Source organism: Pempheris klunzingeri, chromosome 18 (genome assembly GCF_042242105.1).
Source record: "Pempheris klunzingeri isolate RE-2024b chromosome 18, fPemKlu1.hap1, whole genome shotgun sequence".
NCBI classification, from domain to species: Eukaryota; Metazoa; Chordata; class Actinopteri; order Acropomatiformes; family Pempheridae; genus Pempheris; species Pempheris klunzingeri.
Genome location: NC_092029.1, coordinates 10507841 through 10526688, shown reverse-complemented (window position 1 = coordinate 10526688; position 18848 = coordinate 10507841).

Below are 18848 nucleotides of genomic sequence, written 5' to 3'. Positions count from 1 at the left end.
TGTCACTAATTGTTAGCAACAAGAAGAGTATGTCCAAAAATGTTGTGAACACATTGTCTAATGTCCATATCTTCTCCCGTTTGAGCTCACACTGTAGCCGTTTACATTATGGGCACATATATTACAATCATATTAAGGTAAGCTGCCTTAATCGCACATTTTGATTACACAGTATTCAATGCAGAGACTGGGCTAAACAATAGTTTATTTTTCACTTTTTCCCTAATTTACTTTCATCATAATTTTAAAGAGAAATCTTTAATTGTTGTCTACTTGCATTGGTGCTGTCATGTATCCTGGTACCAACACTATCAGTGCACCACTCATTATTAAAATGTTTCGATCATGAGGTCATAAGACACTTTGGTTAAATCCAATCGCCAAATGGCATATATTATCTTAAGGACATTTTTCTAACGTACGTTGCAGCTCTGCTCCAGCAAGAGCCACAATTGTGATTCCAGCAACAGCAAATGGTCTCCACTGTGTTTAATCACATCAGATATAAACAAAATCAATTGCACCACCATGGTCTAATTTTAAATAGCTCCTTGACACCAGTCGAATCCTCTGCGACTCGTCTACATCACCTGCATAACACAAGAGGGTCTAGATGGAGTCACCTCTAAAGCGAAGCCAGGTTGTCATTGCCATCCAGAAACAGGATCAATACATTCCTCTCAAGTTCATTCCAATAAGGCAGCTGGCAAAAACGGCCCTCGTGGTGTCAGCTTTTTAAAGCTTTATGACGCTTATGCGTACGTAGCAAGCCTGCTGTGCTCAGACCCAGTGCAGATAAAACAGCTAGCGCCAAGAGAAGTGGGTAACTTTACACGGTTGCTTTGAGCGTCAGCTGGACAAACCGACTGATTAAACAAAACATATTAAGTTTAACATATTAAGGCATATTAAGTTTGCATCCAAAAGAGCAATATATTTAATGTATTTTGACAAAAACATTAATGCAACAGCTAGCTTGTGTGTAAAGATACAAAGAAAACTCACTGAGGAATATGATTGTATGCATACAGTGGGGCAAAAAAGTAGCCACCAATTGTGCAAGTTCTCCCACTTAAAAAGATGAGAGGCCTGTAATTTTCATCATAGGTATACCTCAACTATGAGACAAAATGAGAAAAAAAAAATCCAGAAAATCACATTGTCTGATTTTTAAAGAATTCATTTGCAAATTATGGTGGAAAATAAGTATTTGGTGAATAACAAAAGTTCATCTCAATACTTTGTTATATACCCTTTGTTGGCAATGACAGAGGTCAAACGTTTTCTGTAAGTCTTCACAAGGTTTTCACACACTGTTGCTGGTATTTCAGCCCATTCCTGCATGCAGATCTCCTTTAGAGCAGTGATGTTTTGGGGCTGTCGCTGGGCAACACGGCAACTTCCTCCAAATATTTTCTATGGGGTTGAGATCTGGAGACTGGCTAGGCCACTCCAGGACCTTGAAATGCTTCTTACGAAGCCACTCCTTCGTTGCCAGGGCGGTGTGTTTGGGATCATTGTCATGCTGAAAGACCCAGCCACGTTTCATCTTCAATGCCCTTGCTGATGGAAGGAGGTTTTCACTCAAAATCTCACGATACATGGCCCCATTCATTCTTTCCTTTAGGTATGGTGTTCTTTGGATGCAACTCAGCATTCTTTCTCCTCCAAACACGACAAGTTGAGTTTTTACCAAAAAATTCTATTTTGGTTTCATCTGACCATATGACATTCTCCCAATCCTCTTCTGGATCATCCAAATGCTCTCTAGCAAACTTCAGACGGGCCTGGACATGTACTGGCTTAAGCAGGGGGACACGTCTGGCACTGCAGGATTTGAGTCCCTGGCGGCATAGTGTGTTACTGATGGTAGCCTTTGTTACTTTGGTCCCAGCTCTCTGCAGGTCATTCACTAGGTCCCCTCATGTGGTTCTGGGATTTTTGCTCACCGTTCTTGTGATCATTTTGACCCCACGGGGTGAGATCTTGCTTGGAGCCCCAGATCGAGGGAGATTATCAGTGGTCTTGTATGTCTTCCATTTTCTAATAATTGCTCCCACAGTTGATTTCTTCACACCAAGCTGCTTACCTATTGCAGATTCAGTCTTCCCAGCCTGGTGCAGGTCTACAATTTTGTTTCTGGTATCCTTTGACAGCTCTTTGGTCTTGGCCATAGTGGAGTTTGGAGTGTGACTGTTTGAGGTTGTGGACAGGTGTCTTTTATACTGATAACCAGTTCAAACAGGTGCCATTAATACAGGTAACGAGTGGAGGACAGAGGAGCCTCTTAAAGAAGAAGTTACAGGTCTGTGAGAGCCAGAAACCTTGCTTGTTTGTAGGTGACCAAATATTTATTTTACTGAGGAATTTACCAATTAATTCATTAAAAATCCTACAATGTGATTTCCTGGATTCTTTCCCCCCATTCTGTCTCTCATAGTTGAAGTGTACCTATGATGGAAATTACAGGCCTCTCTCATCTTTTTAAGTGGGAGAACTTGCACAATTGGTGGCTGACTAAATACTTTTTTGCCCCACTGTATGTATAGGTACACTGATCTGTAATACTAGTTGTGACAAATGTGCGCATTAGAAAGTCAGAGAGGGAAAAAATTGTATGTTCGTTGAATTCGTCTCACGGAGCAGCCGGGTGGGCTCATACTGACTTCAACATCTCCGAACACCCACAGGGCACTAGTAAAGCTTCAATTACCAGCCTCACTCTGAGGATCGCTTAACTTGAGAACAAAACTTTCTGTTTCAAATGACTTATCGTGTGTTTGATAGGGAAATTATCCTCTTTGCTTGTCCCAACCCCTTGATAAAAGAGGCTGTTTCTGTATAAATTACCTCCATGGACGAGAGGATCGTCAAAATACTTAAAGTCAGAGGTGTATCCTGTGAAACAATAGTTATCAGAGCTTGATTCAAGCTGCTGAGAAATCATGAAATTATTTCAATGTATAATGTAAAAAGCTAGTGACCACGCGCATACACAAAAGTATCAAGAGTTGAAGTAAGGGAAAAAATGTCCGGTGGATTTTAAACTGCAGGAGATGCAACCAGTTTACACATTGCTGATGAATATAATACTAAAAACAAACATTTATGTAAAGTAGCGTCTGTTGGCTGTAAATCTCATTTTGAAGAGAGTCTTGGTATGCCAGACTTGGCTCCCCTAAGATCCAGGGATGACTTTCATTTAGTCTCACCTCTCCATCCAACTGGGGTCACCCCTGTTGGTATAGCAAGCACAGCAGTCACATTGCTCCACCATGCGCGCAGATTGCTTACTAGAACCGCCTGGAACCTTTCATATTTCCCAGTCAGCATTTTTACAGGATAATTTTGGCAGCCTTTAAGGATATCGCTGCCTTAATAGAGGATAAAAATAAACGGGTGGTGGAAGGGCTATATCAGGCCGGTATAATCTTGTATTCTATACTGTGGAGCTAAACGTCTGGCTTTGGCTCCATTCAATGAGATTAAACTTCTCCCCAGTTGATTCCAAAAGACCATTTGTCCTATTTTTAAAACTAGAAAGAGCGTTTTGAGCCAAGTATATCTAAAAAGGCCAGTTAAATTGATTAAAATACTATGGTGTAAATGGCATTATAGAGCAGCTTCCAAGAATGTCTTTGGTCTATATCCCATTGAGCGATTCTGGTCAGCAGATTTCTATAGATAGTTTGTCAGATTCAGTTTGTATTTGTACATGTGTGCACGCCTTCATGTGTACTGTATGTGTGCATCTGGCTATGTGCATACATATACTGTTCAAGCATTTGTGTGTGTGTGCTGTATGAGCATATTGGTATGGGTGCGTGTACTTACAGCAATGACTGACTTCTGTATAAAAAAAGCTTGTCAAAATGTCTCAAAGAAGGAAACAGCTTAATTCAATCAGCGCTGCCGCTTTTAAGACCACGAGGGAGCCGGCTAATGGTGTTAGAAACTTGAAAAGTTGGAAAAATAAGCTTGAGAAAGTTCTCGCTACCTGGGAAAGAAGTCTGTTCCTTGAGGCTTTCCTATACTGTATGATAGTAAAAGCTCCACTCTTCTGGGCCTTGTTGCTTCTCTGTGAGCTCAAATGCTGGATTTTAGTTTGTGCTCCTCCCATGAGGGGCAAAGCTTTGCAGAAGTTAGAGGAGGGTTATATGAAGTTCAGTAGAAATGTTTTCGAGTACTCAGCCAACTTTTTAATAAAAGACAAGAATATGGATCGAGATGTTCTGCTGGAGCATGTTTGGAAGTGAGTGAATGGGGAGTTGGTGAATATACAGGTTTAGTTAAATGTGAAAAAAGAAACCTGTCTTCTAAATAGACATCCTGTGGGCATTCCCTTTCAGAATTACGAGAAAGAGACAAATGTTATGCCAGAATCTTGACAAAACATGACTGTCTGTGTCTACGACTGAGCTGTGCAGTGAAAAACTATGGGTCTACTGTATGAGGCATGCACCTCGTTTGTTTTATGCGCCCTTCCCCCTTCTCCGACATTCACCCCCATTAATTCCATGATTGTGTCTTCCTCTCATTTTCTCCCTCGTTATGCATTTAATGTTTCCAATTTGCCGTCATCACAGAAAAACGCCACAAGAAGCTATAAATTCTTTTCTAATTCCAAATAATTAGGATTACACGGACCAGTGGTTTTCAATCAGTGAGATCATCTCAATGATAGATGGTAGGATAACTGGTCATTGCCGAGACATAAATATTGTGTCGTTCAATTAATCTGGTCTAATGAGGTGTCAAAGCTGCCACTCATCCATCAAATACAATTAGGAATAAACACATATGCATGGAGATGGGTAATTAATAATTAGCAAAGCAAAGAAAACAGTATTGGTTTCAGCAGCCACATTCACAGAGCAATTTACCACAGCTCTTTTTTCATTCGATTTTTCAAGTGAGTGAGACAATGCAACATCAAAGGAATTTCAATCAATTTTTACCCGTTTGTGTCTGATGTTTGCTACGCTCACTGATTCTGCCAAGACGTGTGTCAGTCTAGAAAACTGTTATGAACCTTAAAGAATCACATTAAAAGACAGTTTAACCTTAAAAAAAAAAATCTAGGTGCCTTTCATCCAAATGAACTGCAACTGGAACCTAAAAACAAGAGCACACTTTGTTAGAGTGCTCTGAAAACTTGATGGATAGAGTTCTTTTCTGGACCAAAAAAAGAGGAAAACATTTATTCTAGTTCTTGGGAATTGGGGACTGTCATCAACAGTTTGTCTTCATCTCTCTCTAAAGCCCACAAGGCTCATTGTCCTAAAAAAGACATTTCATACAGAGTGTTCATTGTCTTCCATTTTCAGAAGGCAGTCAAGCATCCTGGCAAAATTAAAGTGCAGTGCTGGGATGAGACCTCCAGTATGGTAAAAAGTAATTTATTCTGCCAAGTTCAGGACATACTTGGAAGAATAAGCTGTCAAAAGCTTTTATCAGACAGTAGAAATATTTGTGACCCACTTGTGTTGTCTCTCAGTCAAAGGTCCTGTTCATAAAACCTCCTCTGTGGCTCCAGAGTTGACACCTGTCAAACCAGAGCACGGGGGGTAGTTTGCCTTTGACGTGACACAATAACAAGACCTCACCTCCACACATTTGGTCATGTTTGCTGAAACCCGTTAGGAACACGACAAATCAAAGAAACAACCATGCTTTCTAGGAATACAACAATATATGGAAAACACAATTTGTATTAACACAAAGAGAAACACTGTTAACGTATCTGGTAAGTGAAAATATTGGGAAAATGGTGATTGACAGTGCATTTAATTTTCTGCAAAAATCATAAAAACATCTGCTCGTAGCGAGTACGGCATTGACCACAGTCAATACAAAACACACACAAAAGAAAGAGCAAAGAAAAGAAAAACATTTTTTAAGTGAGAACTGTGTCTTAAGAAGTGAAATAAAACGGGGGACTGACACTGCAAGCCTAATCTTCTCATCTTCTCAAGCAGATTGTTCTTGAGGCTCTGACAACAAAGGCCCCGTCACCTTCGGTTTCGACCTAAGAGGGTAACATCACCCAATCAGAGGAACTTGGTCTGCGTCATGGCTCATAGGGGGATAGAAGATCAGAAACAAGGGAGGGGCAGGATCATGGCTGGCCTTAAGAGTAATTAAAATAATTTCAAAATTAATCCTAAAATAAAGTGGCAGCCAGGGCAAGCATGCTAGAACAGGAGTGACATGGTCGCTTTTTTTGGATTGAGTTGAAAGCCGAGCTACCACAGGTGGTTAATTGATTTCTGACTGAGACATATATATCTACAATTACAATAGCAAGGCAAGAGGACATGATAGCATGGACTGAAATAAAAGATCTAACCTTGGCTATATTTCTCAAATGATAAGAACATAACTTAACAGCTTTCTTTACATGAGTCCAGATCAAAAATCACACAAAAAGATTTCCGGATGAGGGTTTAGCATAGGTTGTTAGTTCTCCTTGGTTTGCTATAATGTGAGTTCTGTACACGGGTGGACAAAGTACAATGACATCAGTTTCTGTGCGGTTTAATTGGAGAAAGTTGTCCTTCCAGTGTTTTATTTCAGCAAGGCACTGATGGAGGGTTGCTATATTACACTGGTGCTTGTAATGTACATAAGGTGCAGAGTGGCCCTGCAGTGTCAGCTGATCAGCAGTGTGTCAGCTGGTGATGGTGGAGACAGGCGATGCAACAGAAGTCAGTGATGTCGTCTTCCTGATATGAGTCTACATAACAGGCCAGAGACACCGAGACACCCTGATGGTTTAGTTCAGCAGCAGCAGCAAAGAGGCAATTACCCAGAGGCATCAGGGCGAAAGACAGGAGGAAAATCAATACATAATTTCAGCATTTCAGAGGGTGTTTCCTCCAACTGAGTCAATGTCTCAATTCACCAGTGTGAGTTAGTTGTTCTTTGAGTTAATCATCTTTTTTTTTTATTTCATATGGTACAATGAAATGTTAATAAATAATGATTTACCCATAATTTCTTCACCTGTTGTGGGTTATATAAGACTGTTTCAAGTGTATAAATGCAAATGCTTTGGAATCTGAATCTACTGAATGTGAGGTCTCGCATTAATAAGAATTGACAGCATGCTGCCATGAATTTTTATTCTGAAAAAGCTGATTTTAAATTCACAAAAAAGGTTACACAGACACTGCTAGGCATCCTGTGAATGGCATATTTGGGAGAAATTCACTTCACCTGACCCCGGGTTAAGTGTCTGGGAAGAATTTCATCTCGTCCTAACTGCACAGGAGTGTGGTGTAAGTTCACACAAAGTTTACAGCTGCCGCACAATACCATTTTGTACCCTGTCACACTCTGTTATGGAGGTGGGCAGATGGGCAACCCCTGCCTACCCAGCACCAAGATGCCATCGTTAAGTGACAGCAGCCAGACACAAAAATGAAACAAATCAATAGTGGCGTCTCTTATGGAGAAGATCAGACCACAGCACAACATGATAATGACCACAAACCCACTCAAGCGTTGAGGCTACCCCCAGAGAGGCGTGCCTCTTTAAATGAATGTAGGTTAGTATGATTGACTAATCGCCTACTAAATTAGAAAAGACAATATCATACGGCTTTGCGCTGCTTCTAAGAGCTTCGTCTGCTCTGACTCATAGGAGCCCCTATGGCCCATGATGATTGTTGAACATAATAGTACACCTTCTTCCATAACCTGGCAATTATACCGCCTGCAAAAACTTCAGGCATTATCTCCTTACAAAATAGTAAAAGACCCATTTTTAGGATTAGATATGGCTAACTTTTATGTTGTGGATTTGAATATGAAAAGGAGACTGGTGGGGAGCGCAGGGAGCCCAAGGGACCCAAACACAGACTTCCTCTAAAATGTTAATCGTTTGGCTAATTGAAGGTATGTTCTTTGTCGGCTCTGCGTTTTGGTGGGTACCTTCTATGGACCGAGCGAGCACAAGGTAGCAGCGCTTTCAGATGTTATTGTATTTGACTGCTGCTGCACTGCGGTGCCAGTGGATTTAGGTGCTTTTAAGATAAGTTACGGGGACACGCACGCACATCCACAGACGTGCGTGGAGACACACGCAAACCTGCATGCGTACCCACCAACCCACCCAGTGACACACACACACACACTAACACATGTACATGACAACCATTTGCATTTCAAAAGAGCATAATTGCCTAGGGCGGTGGCAGGAGGACTGTGGCCTCAGGATTCCCCGAGAGCGCCTGTGAAGTTAACGAATCATGAGTCTAGACTCAGCTGAAGCTCCTCTTTCATACAAGCATATTCACACCAACATCCTCCTGAGTAATAGGCAGGTAGAGTAGTCATACACCTTTACACAGACACCCCATTTACTCCTGGTTGCGGTTCAGGACGAAAACATCTGAAATGATCCTTTCTGTAAAAAGACTTTCCCTTCCCTGTTGTTCAAGGATGATTTTAAAGTGTTTAAAATGTTGAGCTCAGCTTTGACCCATTTTACATTCAAGCTGACCAGCATTGTTATTATATGCACAAAAAAGACACAACAGTTCAGACTTTTGCATGGACTGCAATAACTTGGTTACTGTAGAGGCCACATCTACATACAGTTTGTCAGTGATCACATTTTTTTTCTCCAAATATTGTAAAACACACCTGCTGTACTGAAATAAATGTAATTCTCTCACCAGAGCATTGAATTATTCCCAAATAAACAAAAGACATAAAGAAAAATTACATGTTTTTAACATATCTTTCTCACACATTCTAATCTGCCATATAATGCAGTATTACACAGAAATAACAAAGAAATATATAATTCCCATTGACATGACCAATAAATCATCTGAATTAGTATTAAACGCCTTACTGGACTATGCAATCATCTAAGAAAAAGATCTAAGAAAGAAGTCCGCAAACACAAAGAGAGGTAATTAGACAATAGGTAACCAAACAGGAAGATGGAAGTGCAGAACTAGAAGTGTGCACCCTTAATGATCCACTACACTGTTAAGACGAATAATGGGGATTACCTGCTCTGTGTGTTAACGCAGTGAAGTGGAAGATAAGTGAATGTGAGGGCCAGTGTGTATGTGCGTATGCATGAATGTGTGTATCTGTGCGAGTGTTACCTGCAGTTAGTGAGAGAACCGCTCCGTCACACTACGTACTTGAGAGCGTGTAAACAAACTGCAGATAGGAATGAGCGGAAACAGACAGGATGCAATGCTTTGATTCAGCGTATAGAGATGTTTCTTACACTTCAGATGGCCTTGCACATTCTGGCAGTCCAGTGGGGACGGATGAGGAAGCTGTGGCAATGCTGAGTCTGGTACAACATGGACTACAGTCAACTGAAAGGTAAGCTGCCTCGTTGCTGGAAAGAGTGATGGCCTGGCAGTAGTGTTATTTGTCTTGTATTGCTGGGTGAGGCCTCACGTCCACTCAGGACGAGATGAAAGAGGGACGGACGGTCTGTCTGGGAGAAGTGCTAGCAATGTGGTGGAGGACAATCCGTCACCAGCAGTCATCACTTAACTGAGCCCAGAGCTGCACCACTCACTCAATGAGAACCTCACCAGACTTAAATGGGAGCGCTGGGCAGAGCCAGAAAGAGACATGATTAAAAATATGCATGAAATGAAATGAAATGCAAATCCTTCACACTTTTACTTTAGTATTGAGCTCAAAAATCTGAATGTAGAACAAGAGACACAATTTGACACAAAAGGGAATCACTAGCCTACAAAATCAGAACAACAACAACATGAAATATTCAGGATGATAAACTACATTTGACTCTTATTTGACCTTTTCCGCGTATAGCCATATTCATCCTGCGTTAACACCTGTATGTTTCACAAAATAACACACAAACACACTCTAGTATCTAATAGGAGCCGGCATTGCACGTGGAGGTGAAGGACGTGCAGAGAGGCCGCCCTGTCTCATGACACAATAAATGACTGTGATCCAGGTTCCAGCAAAAACAAGGACTGCTTTTCAATTCCACCTCTTTTACCCAGATGAATGATGAACCCTAGGTAAGAGGTGCAGTGTTGTGGTATTAATATACATCAGGGGCCAGAGCGCCACACTAAATCAGGAGCCACAGTGCATTTGTTATTCTAATGACAAGCAATAGCCACGTTCGGGCTGTGTGGAGTCGGGAGATCCTAAACTGTGAGACGGCTAAACTAAAAAAGACAAAGTAAAAACAGGGAAAGTTCTTAAGGGGGAATGACTTGAAGAGTGAGACTTTGCCGTTTTTGTCATTGCCATATGGTGTTTGATCTGTTTAAAAGGGGGCTTTTTACTTTGAGTGGCAACAAAGTCGACCAAAACTGGAAAGGATGACAAATAAGAGCCCCTATAGAACTCAGCAGTACAATGTTACACTGATCTACACAAAAGTAATCTCTTTGAGTGCTAAAATGAAAAATATAACCCAGATAACGCTACATTTCAATCAAGGTAAGCCACTTTTTAAAATCACATTAAAGCCTCTTTACTTCAAATCACTTTTATTCATCTCTGAGGTGTTTTAACCAACAGCTGCTCATCTGACCCAATGGATCATAAATTTCAGAGGAAGATCGAGTGAAAAGGAGAAGAGAAGACGGACGATTCTGGTGAACTCTGCGGATTGAATAATCAATACTGACAAAAATAAATGGCTTGACTATTTATCACAGTCTGTGGTCAGTGCTGTAGCAGAAGCCCTGTAATGTATATTTCATACACTTTTATACTCATTGATTACCTGCCCTGTAGTTTGTAAATTACGTGTATATTGATCTGCTCATCATACAGCTCTGGCTTTTACTGTCGCCCATTTGTGCCACTGATAAAGAGATCAGGATTGAAGTCTAAATCTTGAGCCATTTTCTGCCAATATCAGAAGATATTATCAGGTAAAATATATACGAATGCACTACAAAGTAACATTTTCATTTCTTGTGTGGCTTATCATCAACGACACCTTATTATTAGATTACACAAGACAAATGAAATGCATTTAAAGAAGCTGACAGATTGCAAAAAAATGAGGTTATAAGAAAAAAGATTATTGCCTGTTGATGAACATTTTGGCTTTATCTTAAAAGTTTTTGAGTAATGGTTTCCTTTCAATTCTTGAAATCACCCTTGACATCACACTCCGAGAGACAGAAAATTGCACTTTCTGCACCATTACAAGGTTATTCCTGCAGCTGATGCCAAAAATATTGATTAAAAGCTGATTAATCAAACACGAAGAAGAGAGACAACAGTGGCAATAAGGAGTGCCATTTATTATCATTATTTGAGCTGATGCATATATTCCATAGGGAGACTAAAGCCAAAAGATGAACGGCAGCGTCCCGTGAATTCTAGCAGATTTCACTCCTACAGCCTGCGAGGCACAGAGAGAGTTGGGGTGGGAGGGAAAGAGGCAAGGTGTGGATCGATGGCGCCAGATCAATGATCAATAGGCCGCTCTCACCAATACACTTCCTGCTGACGCTCAGAGCTCTGGTTACACAGATGAAAATGGGTGGGCAGGGCCAGGGCGTGATGATGATTTATGTTAGCAGGGCAGATGTTTCATTTTGGAGAGCGACAGTCTGATAGACGTGCCTTAATGTCATCGCCTGGACAGTGAGGGAGTATTTTAACATTCACACCAATGGACTGATGCTGGTCTGCAAGTGATAATAACACCGAATGGTACAAACTATGGCTCAAACACAAACTCACCTCGAAATAAAGGAGTAGTTTTAGCAAATTTTGAGAGATTATTTCTTTTTAAAGTGGTAAAGAACAAGCAAAAGTCCTGTAGACATTAAACTGGATGCCAAGAAGGAAATTTGCCATTCAAAGTCCAACTAAATTCATCACTCTAGCGTAGGGTTGGGCACCAGGGAGGTTGAATATCTGACATAGGGGCGGAAGAAGAAGAAGTACTTAAAGGCTAAATTTAGTCTGTTCACAAGTAATGGCAAGTGATTTTTAATATCTAAGCCAAAGTGTTTTGTTGCAGGCCAAAATCTCTTCTCTACAGACACTACACTCAGTGAAAAGGATGCAGTAAGTGAGGGGGAAAGATAGCAAAAAAGATCCAAATCAATATCAAACTGGCCGGGCAACCAAGAACAAGGCAATAGATCATTTCCCTGCAGTAACATGGATGATATTTTATCATTATAGATTACAAATATACTGTAGTATCTTCATCACAGTTTATGTTATAGAATTTCTCCACTGTGGAGGCTTTTTTCTTGGAAGAAGAGAAAAAGTCGTTGTTTTGTACAAGATTTAAGATGAAACAGTAGATGAAGATTTAAGGGGAAATAAAATGCTGAAACTCATCATTTCTCTTATGGAGTCATTTAATCATTTTTCAAGCTCAAACAAAAGGCATATTTTTAAGCTTTCTACGTGACATTAATCTCAGTTTGAGTCTGAACTGGAACAGAACTGTAAGATTCACTGAATGCCCATATCAACATTATCTTTCCTTTTTTAAAAACAAAGTGGGAAATTAAAGAAGCACAGGAAATACACATTACACACACAGTATGTTCCACTTTTGTTGCCATGAAGCATAAACATTCATAATGACTAAAAGCAAACACCATATGCTCCAAAATGGTCATTTCACTTTATTTTTAGGATAAGCAGCTATGCGAGTTTCCTGTTCTGAAAACCTCAAAGAACAAAAGTCACCTGTGTTTTGCAGTTGTGATTTATATAAAATACTGTATAAGTGATGTCATGCCCTTGCTGTAAAGAGTAGCTTATGTCACCTGATGTCTTAATGTCTAATGTCAACAAAATGCTTTGTTTCCTGGTTTACAAGGTTACCGTAACAAAGAATGACAGGAACAACAGTGCCAAAATTCACAATAACACGTCCTATACTTTTATCACATCAGTGCCACCAACACACATCCCTGTGCACATACACAGGGGTGAACATGTGCACACACCTAGACATACAAATGAGGGCCTCGTTTTCGACCTGTCAGTCACCCATGCCTCTCACACCCAAGGTTTAGTGACAACTGTTAAATCAGAGCATGCCTTCATCCCTGCCATGGCTAATGCTGTTAACTGTAGAGCAGCATCTCGGCTAATGCACCCTGGGTAACTGTAATTGCCCCCGAAAAGTGTCTCACACCTCCTTCTGCCCATATGGTGCCCAACTCCACATTGTGGTGGGGGGGGGAACAGGCCAGCTGATTGTGTAAAGGGCCAAACATTATCACCAAACAGTCCATTTCTTGTCAATTTCATAGTACAGTGCTAAACTCTCCTCCTGAGCTCAAGTCAATGTCTCAAATCTCTCTGTTTCTGTAACAGGAGTGGAGCTAAAGAAGATGTGACCCCCCCCAGCCCCCCTCCAGATCCCACCTTAAGTTACCCCTTGCAACTGTGTCCACCCAGCTCTTAGATGTGGTAAATTGGGTTAACTCTCACTAAGTGTCCCATCGTTAGCGTTGTTAATTGACTACTGCGTGTGATAATTAACAGGGAGCGGACTGCCTACCTCGCTAATCTTATTTAGGTCATTTGCATTTAAAATGGTTTTGGTCTCCCTGGCAAGTTGGAAAAAAAAAAAAAAAAACATGCTTGATGGCAAGTGACGGAGCCACTTAACATAAAAGCCTGTGAAATTGTCGGTAGATGTATTTTGGGTGAAATGTTGTAAGCCAGAACTATACTTTTTGTATTACTTTGTACATAGAAATGATTTTAGTATAAAAGAGAATAAATTAGTACGAACCTGATGATCAGAAGTTTTGTAAACTGGACTTTCATGGCTGCATTTACCAAAGGCATGCTGTCCCATAAAAGTTCACCACATCCCATTTCTCTTACTAACTAGTGTTGTGAACTCTTAATGTATGAAGGTTGATTTTGTTGTCGTGCTGTGATACCTCCAGATGAATGTTTCCTTTGTTGAAGCACCTTCTGTCCTATTTTGGCAATGACATGAGTGCTCGGTAGCTACAGGGGAGACACACGACTGAGCACTCCTCCTGATTCACACAAGCATTAACACAGCACATTAGCTCGGCGGAGTAGTGGGAATGAAAGATGGGCTAACACCGCTGCCCCAGGCAAAGTGAAGACGTACACTAAAGCCAGCTGCCATCTATTATGGATAGCCAGTGCCGACCCCCACTGTTGGTGTTACGGGGGTGACAGTGCTGTCCTTGCCGAGGCGTTGACCTTCCTTGGTGGGGAGAGGGCGCTGGGCAGATTAAAAGTGGACTGGCTCACCGTGCAGTCCAGGCGTGCCCCTGATGTTCTGCCCAGATGGTAACCACATACACTCTTGAACACACACAAGTAAATACATACACACACATTCTGCTGCATCCTGGGATGGCAGATGTGGGGTACGAACACAGCCGCTCCTCAGGGCGCCCAGCCTTCAGAGTCTATACACTCCATGTCTCCATTTTTTTCCACACACACACACACACACGCACACACACCGCATGCAGCCCTCAAAGGTCTAACCAACCCTCACCTCCTCCACTCTCCTTCTGAGTGTTTCTCCATCACTTAATTCTGGCTGTATGTATGTGAATCATCCATCACTCACTCAATCAGTCCATTGAATTTCATTTAGTGCGGTGTTACACAGGGCATGTGATTGATTCACTGGTACCTTTTCACTGAAGCTTGAATGACACACAATGCTGGTTTGTAGACGCTTGCACACACACACACACACACACACACACACACACACACACACACCGCTTGCTTATACCCTACTGCACTGGGTCTCCATTGCCAGGGGGGAGAGTTGGGTGCCCACGCTGCCAAAGAAGACCCCTTTGAGATTTACTCAAGGTCGCCATGTCCAGCTGGCTGTGCCAACATCTGTTCAGAATGGCCTCAAGACTGGCATGAGAGAGGCCTGTCTACGCTGCTTGACCTTGGATCAATGGCCACATTTGGAAAAATAACTGTTACCACAGTTACTGCTAGCTGACATGGTACAAAGTCCATAAATGACAAACATTGATTTTGACTGCAGTCAAACCGTAAACTTGGTCAGACTGATATATCAACTTATAATAGTTTATTGCAGAGGTATATGTGTATACATAGGCTGACAGGTAACAAGAAATTGCATAACACAAGATTTTAGGTCATTTAAAAGTGTGTCTATTACATAGTTTGTCCACCATAGAGCACTGACAACTTACATTACATTACATTTATTTAGCTGACATTTTTATCCAAAGCGACTTACAATTAGTGCGTTCAACCATGTGGATACAACCCAAAAACTGAAGGAATTGTGCTGGTCAACTTCATCAAATAAGCTGAACTGCTTCAAGTGCTACAATTAGAAACAATAAAGAATGGTGTTTTTTTTTTTTCTTTCATGGGTCTAGGTGTTGGAGTATAATTCACAGAGCACATTTCTAACCCCAGCGCTCTGCAAAATGTCCCAATGGAGGCAGGTTTCCGAACCCCAGGTTGAGGCTTCTTGCCTACACAGTGGCCCTCAAAGCATGATATTTTCTCAAACCCTGACCAGACCGACTCATAGGGTCTCCATGTCACCTTGCTTCATCAAGCTGCCCCCAGTGCCTGCTGTAGTCCTGGGTATACAGTGGGGCCCACACATTCAGCTCACGTTTGAGTGGTTGACCGTGTCGATGGTACATTTTTCAGACTGTTGGGGTGTCTGAATAAAGGACTGTCAGAACAATGGCATGGAATCAAAACTGCAGGATAGATTAAACTCTACATGACAAAATAAGAGGTGTGTAAGTAATAGCTGAGTAAAGAATTATAGCAGGAGGATTTCATTTTAGTAGATGACATCAACTTCATTTTTGATGCATTTCTGAATCAGCCACAGCAAACCCAAATCAAAATCCTATATTTCCCATTTAGGAAGAGCTATCCAAGCCTTTTGAAAGAAGATTAAAGCATCTGTAACACCCAGTGTTAATGTCCAAGAGTACAGGTGAATATCATCTGCATAACAAGAGAGATATATTATTGTACTCATATGTACTCGAATATGAAATTGCACACTATAGCACACAAAATGACTTCTAATTTCAGCATAACCTACAAGGTTTTTCTGTAATTAATAGATCTACAATTAAAAAAAGTCAGCATATTTCACAACCATGTTTTTATTCTGCTGCCTGGAGTAAACCAAACATTTCCTGCATCATCATTTGAGTTTCATCTGTTGTTCTGCTTCATGGTGACAGAAAGTTTCGGAGAGGCAAATAACATTTATTCATCGCCGCATCAGTAAGCGTAGTGTTAGTGGACAGAAAAATGATTGACCGCTACCAACACTTTCCTTGTTTTAATTCTTCATGGAGGTTGTTCTCTGCCAAGCAAGGCTATCGATTTTTCTATCAAATACGAAAACAGGCATTGTGGAGAGGCCGCAGAGGTCAGTGTGAATTAGAGCAGAGGTGTGTGTGTGTGTTTGTGTGTGCATGAGGGCGTCCCCTCCTCCTCTCCTACATCCTCATTGTCACTCCCCAAAGGCCTCTCTGTTAAATTGGCTGACAGATAATAAGATCATACAGGAGAGTACAGGCACAGAGACCTTTGTCCCACAATCCAACAGTCTTACTTCTGGTAAAGCTCCTGGTCTGCATCACAAACACAGCTGGGCGAGTGAAGCACGGACACATCAGAAAGGAAATTAATTCAGCTGAAGTATTCTTAGTTTTTGTTGAATAAATAGTTTCATTCAATCAAGAGACATTAAATTCACCCAAAGAATTTCTATAAACAATATATTTCATCATAATATTAATTATCAAGCCCTGATTTATGTTCTAGTTGTCCAACTTGATTTTAGAATTCTATAAGCCAATAATAAATGTCAACACATCACTAACTAATATAGTAGACAGTTTTCCAAAATTTGTGCAGGGCAAGTTGAACTTTAAACAGTTCATCACCACATGGTGAATATGCATTAAATGTCATAAAGAGCTTGTTTATTTATAGATATTGTTGGTCGTAGCATGTTTTGCCAACCACCATCAAAATTAAAAGTGTGACAAAGGTGAAGATTTATCCCATTTTCTGTTGTTTTGATCTGAAAATACAAGTCTGGAAACAGGCATGCAACATGTACACAGCGTTTTCAAATCAGTCTACATTAGTAAAAGTTAGATAGTTGCAATATTTATACAAGCTTCTCCCACTTTTTCTCATTATCTCTAAATCTCTTTGCTAAAATCCCAAATGGGCAAATTCTATTCAAACTGCATCTGCTTTACATTTATCTATAGTATTCATATTGAGATCTGCAGCTTCTCTTTCCTTCACACCCCTCAATACATCCCCATAACGTGTCCTCAGGCCTTCTGCCCCAAGGGCTCATGGGATACGAATAATCCCTGGGGCTGCTGTTTTCACAGCCTGTGAGAGAGACACTCGAGAGAGAAGGAGAGAGAACAGGAGAGAGGCTGCAGCAGCATTTCTCTGTTTGCTTGATGTCACTATAATGGAAATATGCATAAGTGAGAAAAGGCATAGAGGGCCTTTGGGGCCCAAGAAGTACAAATATTTTAATAACAAACACTTTCAGTGTTTGCCTCCTGTAACGGCACCTGGGTATTATTTCAGTCAGCCTGTACCGAATTCTGTATGCATAAAGATATAGATGTTTTCTTCTTTTACTGGAAGTGGTTTTTTATTGCTGTGGAAAGTTTTCCTGGTGATATGTCCTTTGGAGAACTGTCATTAATCAAAAGTCAAAGTCACCTCAGATCTCACATTAGAATAGACCAGTTTAGCTACGGCTGAAATTGCAGCTGACCCCTCTTGCTCTGAGCACTTATTCAAAATCAGCAACACGGCCATAGGGGGCTAAAACAACTAAATTGAGTGAGGTTGCAAGAAGCTAGTAAGAGTACTGAGGGAAAATACCCAATAAAGCAATGCCAACTGGCAATCTCAAGGGTTTCCTTGAGCTTTCTAATGTCCTGATGGGTGACTTATAGCTTTGTATACTCTATAAATGTAAACGACAAAGGGGTTATACTGTAGAGAATACAGAAAGAAAAAAAAACGAACAAAAATGGTGGTGCCAAGCCAAAATTGTGACCTGTGTCCAGTGAAAATGTACCCGTGGTCAAAAATAGAACTGAAAAGCTTCTGACAAAAGGCGTCAATCTCCAGTTTCACAAGGTAGTTGTGAAGTCGCTCCTGGCATCTCAGCAACAAACCCAAAATCAAACTACTACTATTACAGGTGAAATTACAAAATTCTACTACTATCAAAACTGAAATTAAAGTGTGCACTTGTCCATTATCATCAACAAAACTTAATTTGAATTAGAGAACATGGTGCTTAGACTTCAACAGCCACAGTGCCTCTGTGATATCAGGAACAAATGTGCTGTTGCTTTTATAAACAGCAGATATTTCAGAAACCCAGACGCACATACAGTACTTCAACAGAACCCAGGGATTAAAGTAAGAAGGTCCATGTATACAATGTATTGAGTTCAGTATTCATGAATTTAAAACTGATCTATGGCTGAAATCAGACATAATATCTAAGAACTTTAAACTCTGGGAAACCTGAGTTTCTGGAGCCTGTTAAAATGAAATTGCATTTAATTTTTTTGTTATTGTTCCGTCTTATTGTCTTGTTAGTGAATCTATTTGAATTTTTGTGTTATTCTTAAATTGGAGTTTATCTCACTCTCAACAGCTGAAAGAGACACAGTAACAGACAATTAAAGGCCTCAATAGGAGTGGACATTTGTGTCTGTATTCAGTGCATTTGAGCTTCATCAAAAGAAAAAAAAATACAGAAAAAGGCTCAGGAGAACAAGTTAGACTCCTGTCTCTGA